Below are 6,000 nucleotides of genomic sequence, written 5' to 3'. Positions count from 1 at the left end.
TCGTCATCCTTCCACGGAACTGAAGCCAGTCGTCATCCTTCCAAGGAACTCAATCTAGCTCCACTCCAAGCCGAGCAACACAAGCATCTCCATTTCAAGACGACCAATGCTGACAGCTCCTATTCCAAGCCTACAAACGCATGCGACTCCCATTCCAAGCCGATCAACGCCTGCAGCTCCCATTCCAAGCCGCAATGCCTGCGGCTCTCATTCCAAGCCGACCAATGCCTGCGACTCCCATTCCAAGCCGACCAACGCCAGCGGCTCCGCTCAAGCCGCACCAACACCGATAACTCGCTAATCCAGCAGCTCCGCATTCCCTAGCCCAGCCAAGATGACGCGTGACCAAGCCAAGCCGGCAGTCTGCATCTCAACCAGCAACCGCCTTTACCATTTCAAGGTCTATCCAGCAACACCACGAGTATAATTTACGCAAGGCCTCCAACAGAAGAATCACAAATTCTCATTACCTCTCGAAAAAGGTTAGTTGGGTCTTCCTGACCATTTTTTCATGACTTGCCATTTCGATTTTGTCCTGGCCTGTCACCATCTTATGCTTACCTCGCCTCGCAACAATGCTCCTGTTCCGAGCTAAGCAGGGGACTTAATGTTGATGGTGGTTTTTAGCTTATGGTTAAAATTATAAAACCTTACATCTGACATGACGTCACTACAACCACTAGCGCATTTATTGAATCATTCAACATACCTACGTAAGAATTATCAGGGTACCTTTTTTTTATATACATATGTCATGTTCCACGGCAGAACCCTTAATATTGACCGACATCATCTTTGTACAAACCAAACCCTAATTTTCATGCTACCGCGCCAAGGCATGCCAACCATGCCAGCCGCACCACTGTGCCAATTGCAAACCATGCCAGCCACATCTCCGCACCAAGGCATGCCAACCATGCCAACAACACCACTGTTCCGATGGAAAACCATGCCAGCCACATCTCCGCGCCAAGGCATGCCAACCATGCCAGCCACACCACTGTGCCAATGGAAAACCAAGCTAGCAACATCTCCGCGCCAAGGCATGCCAACCGCACCACTGTGCCAATGGCAAACCATGCCAGTCACGTCTACCGCGCCAAGGCATTCCAACCATGCTAGCCGCACCATGCGCCAATGGCATGCCAAAACCCTTGGCCCCACCATGCCAAGCCAACCGCACCTTTCCTTGGCCCCAACCATGCTAGCCGCACCATGCGCCAATGGCATGCCAAACCCTTGGCCCCACCATGCCAAGACAACCGCACCTTGCCTTGCCCCCAACCATGCTAAGCGCACCATGCGCCAATGGCATGCCAAACCTTTGGACCCACCATGCCAAGCCAACCGCACCTTGCCTTGGCCTCACAATTCCAAGTCGTCTGTACCAAACCCTTGGCCCCACTGTACCAAGCCATCCGTGCCATTGGCCTTGGCCCCACCATGCCGACCTTCCCTATGCGGCTACCAAAAGAAAGGCGTGCGACGATCGACGGCCACCCTTCCATCCTAGATGCAAATACTAGCCGTCCAAGGTCGCCAAACAACGCATGGTAACCTTTGGCCCAAATCCCTAGTTTTGGCCACGCCAAACCGCGCCAAGGCATGCCATGCCACATGTGCCAATGGCATGCCAACCACCTTGCCGCGCCACACCATGCCGGCCTTCCCTATGCGGCTACCAAAACGAAGGCTTGCTAAGATCAACGACCACCCTTCCATCCTAGATGAAAATCCTAGCCGTCCAAGGTCGCCAAACAACGCATGGTAACCTTTGGCCCAAAACCCAAGTTTTGGCCAAGCCAAACCGCGCCAAGGCATTCCATGCCACATGTGCCAATGGCATGCCAACCACCTTGCTGCGCCATACCATGCCGGCCTTCCCTATGAGGCTACCAAAACGAAGGCTTAGAATAATCAACGGTCATTTTTTCATCTAAGATGCAGATCTTAGCCGTCCAAGGTTACCAGCTAACGCATGGAAACCTTTGGCCCTAGTTTAATCGCGCCTAAACAAAGCCAAAACCCTAACTTTTGGCCGCGCCTAAACTGGGCCATATTAAAGCCATACTGATCATGCTTTCTGGTAGGCCCCAAAGATGGGTATAAAAATGAAGCGAAGAAACGCGGGCCTACAGTAATACCGCAAGTGCACGGTCGTCGGTTGTAGCTCGTGCAAGTACGGGTCGATCCACAGAGATCGGGAGTGTTTTGTTGTGTTTAGCTATTTGGGCTCTAAATTTGCTTTGGGCTTAGTGGGTTTGTTTGTAATGATGATGTGCTTTAGGCCTTGGGCCTTTGAATTGATGAACTGAGAACTTGGGCTTTGGTCTCTGAATTAGGCTTTTGATTAAGCCCACAGTGGACTGAATTGGGCTTTGAGCCTTAACCTAAACTGTGGTTGGGCCTTAATGAACTGGGCTTTGAGCCTTAATGAACTGGGCTTTGAGCCTTAATGAACTGGGCTTCAATTTTTTTGGTTCAAGCCTGGGCTTGGTCTTGAACTGAGAACTGAGCTTGGGCTTTTGGATTGCTGTGAGCCAAGCTCAGTTGCAGCAGCAGCAGTGGCTTCAGGAGCAGCAGAAGGGGAAGGAAAGCTTTGGCTTGGCAGCATCAACGGCTGGGGAAGCAACAGCAGCAGTAGCACAAGCAGTGGAAGAAAACAGCAGCAGCAACAGGGTTGCAGCAGCAGCAGCACAACAGCTGCACAAGCAGTGGAAGGGAGGCAATAGGGTTGCAGGGCAGCGGAAGAAAACAGTGGCCAATGGCCAAAGATGGAAGCAAAACAGAAAACAAAAGAACAGCCAAGAACTAAACAAAGCAAATACTAGACACCAAAGAAAGATGACAATACAAACCAAGGCCTAAGACCAAGGGCAGGGATGTGGAGATAGCTAAGGAAAATGAATAAGAAAAAGAAACAAAGCCAAGTCAATGGCTCTAGGCATTCTTCCAGAGTGGGAAGAGAACTAGCTTGCTCATTGTCACTAGTGAGCACTAGTTTCTCCCCACTACTCAATCAACACAATGCTTCAAAGCTTCTAGCCTAACATTCCATTAAACTAACAGTAAATTAAAACAACAGTTGAGCAAGTTGAGCATTTAAACTAACAAAGGCACATTAAACAGAGTTAACACTAACAGGATTATCATTAACAGGGGACAAACATTAACAATGAACAAAATTAACCTAAACAGGATACTAACATAACATTTGCAAAAAAAATCAAAACAATTAAAATTAAACTGACATAAGACAGTGAAATTGATAAAGACAGTGAAATTGAAAATCAAAAGAAATTAAGAGTAGACATTAACATGGAATTATCAGTGGGATTAAAACAACATGCAAACAAGAAATTAACACTAAATTAAAACAGTAACAGGCATAAATTGAAATTGAAATTAAAATTTTACAAACTAAAATTAAACCTAATTGGTAACTTGGCTAGTCCAAGAACACCCCTCACGCGTTCTACAAACCCCAGTATTTATACCCTAAATTAGGGTTCATCCAAAATTCCCCAAAAATCAAAAAGATGAAATTAGGTTTTCTATTTTACCTAAATCGTTTGGTCTTGTCGAACCCATGTGTCTTCTGCTGCTCTTCTTTCATTCTCTCCATGCGCATGTGATGAATCATAGCCATCTACCTTGTTTTCCCATATCAAAACCCTAGCAGTGGGTAGGGTTTGTGCTATGGTCTAACTAGGGTGATGGGTACGTTTCTAGGGTGAAGTAGGGTGGTTGTTGGAGCTGGTGGAAGTGGTGACGTATGGTGGAGAAGGTGGTGGTGTACGGTGGCGGACATGGTGTTCGGTGGAGAAGGTGGTACGGGCAGAGAGGAAGAAAGAGAAGGAGAAGTGAAAATGATTAGGGTTTCTTCATTTTTTTGGGTTATATATCCTAGGGTTGTTTCGTTGTGAGGCGGGTTCATCGAGTTTTGGTGTCTAGCGATACTAAGCCGTGGGATGTGAAGATGGTAGATTGATCCAACGGTGGGATGGGACAGAGCAAGTAACGACCGTTAGATGTATAATACATCAAAATTAACGGTGTAAGATGGAGTTAGGTGCTGTAGTGTTAGACAGGAGCTTCAGACTTCGATGAACGATGATGAAGCGACCGTAGGATGCTGAGATGATCCAATCTGACGGCTAGAGGAGATGTGGGTTATGGATTTGGGTTTTGGTTTGGGAAATAAGTTGGGCTTGGGATAATTCTGAGCCAATTTCTTCTTTAAGAACAATTTCTTCCTCTTGAAGCCCACTTCTAGCCTTGTGGTCTTATGCACAACATTCTTCGCGGCTTCCTTGCGTAATTCCTCCCGGCTTTTCACCACTTTTCTGCTCTTTTTCGCTCCGCGACTCATCCGAACTTTATTTATTACCTAAAAATGCAAAATTAAGTAAGAAAAATATTTATTCTTGAAAACAATGAAAATACAGAATATGGGATAAAATGTAGAATTACTGCACAAAAGATGAGTTAAATGCCAACAAAAAGGGATAAATATATACAATATTAGGCACTCATCAAATACCCCCAAACCTGAATTTTACTTGTCCTCAAGTAAAACAAAACTAAGGAAATCCTAACTATACCACTGTCGCTGGTCTCTCGAATGCATTTAGCGTATGCACTAAGCCTTTTAAACCACTAAGTGTCCCTAGTGGACGAGTTGAAGTCTCGTGAAGGTTTGCTTAGAACGTACCTACAAAGTTCTAGGTCAAAATATAAGCTCAGATTCCATCAAATGTGACATGTGCAAAACAGTTAAGCTCACAGCAAAATGGAGATGTCAATCTAGCTATCAAAGGCACAATCCTAACACTGATAACAAAAAAAAAGACATGTGATAAGAGTGTAAAGTGTATCTACACATGTGTAAAGAAAGATTTGAAGTTATGACTACTAATCACCAAGAGATAGTTTCTCAGGCTAAGAACTGAGGTCGAAATCTAGCTAGCTGTCCGGACTTTACGAGAATTGTGAATGAGTTGGAGGTATTTCACAATTACTCGCGTTGTACATCAATGGCATACACCCTTCCTTGCTTATTACAATGAAACAACAAAATGACTATTTACATGACTCTTATTTACATTGACTAATCTCTTTTTATTTTTGGAACAAGAGATGATGGAATTTATAAATACTTGATTTTTTTGTATTTTTCTGATATTTTTTTCTCTTTTTTTTTTTTCTGAATATATACATCGTTTTTTTTTTTTTTTTTTTTTTTTTTTTTTTTTTTTTTTTTGAAAGGAAACACTTTTGATACATAACAAAAAGAAACAAAAGATTACATGACACTTTGCAAGAGGTAGCCCTTTTTGATGCACCCAGTTAAATTCGATGGTTGTCTTTCTTAATGTAACCTCCACCTTCTATCCCAACCAACCAAAGAACAAGCTAGTCAAGTTTCGTTCAGTATTCTAAAGTGATTGGCAATCGTAACTTCCTATCAAACACCTTGAAGATCGAGGCCATACATGTATTGGTAGATCGTGCGCGTGCAAATTTCTTATCACTATGTGAATTGTGCTAGAATCAGGGTGCCTAAATATCTAGACTAAGACTCCTAATAAAAATACATATTTGCACAAGAGTCAACATTTCAAGGTAAATGAGCTCCATTTTTATGATTTTTTCAATTTTTTAATTTTTTTGAATTTTGATTTTTTAATTTTTTTTGGAATTTTTCAATTTTTTCAAAAAGAAGAAGGAGTTCGTTTTCAATTATGGCATATTATCATGGTATCTACTCTATACCCCCAAACCTAAACTAAACATTGTCCTCAATGTTTCAAAATATGGAAAGAATTATAAAACAACATATGGAAAGGGACATGCTGAGTAGAGTAAAAGGAGAGAGAATACCCGATTTCGGCGAAAGCAGAATTAAAACTCCGTTATTCAAGGCAAAAAAAATCCAACATATTTCAGCCGAGATCATAATGGATTAGCAAAATATATACAAAAGGAACAAAAGGGTTT

The sequence above is a fragment of the Papaver somniferum genome, chromosome 5 (genome assembly GCF_003573695.1).
Source record: "Papaver somniferum cultivar HN1 chromosome 5, ASM357369v1, whole genome shotgun sequence".
NCBI lineage: Eukaryota > Viridiplantae > Streptophyta > Magnoliopsida > Ranunculales > Papaveraceae > Papaver > Papaver somniferum.
The sequence above is the reverse complement of the archived record's forward strand: the minus strand, read 5'-3'. Positions refer to the sequence as shown.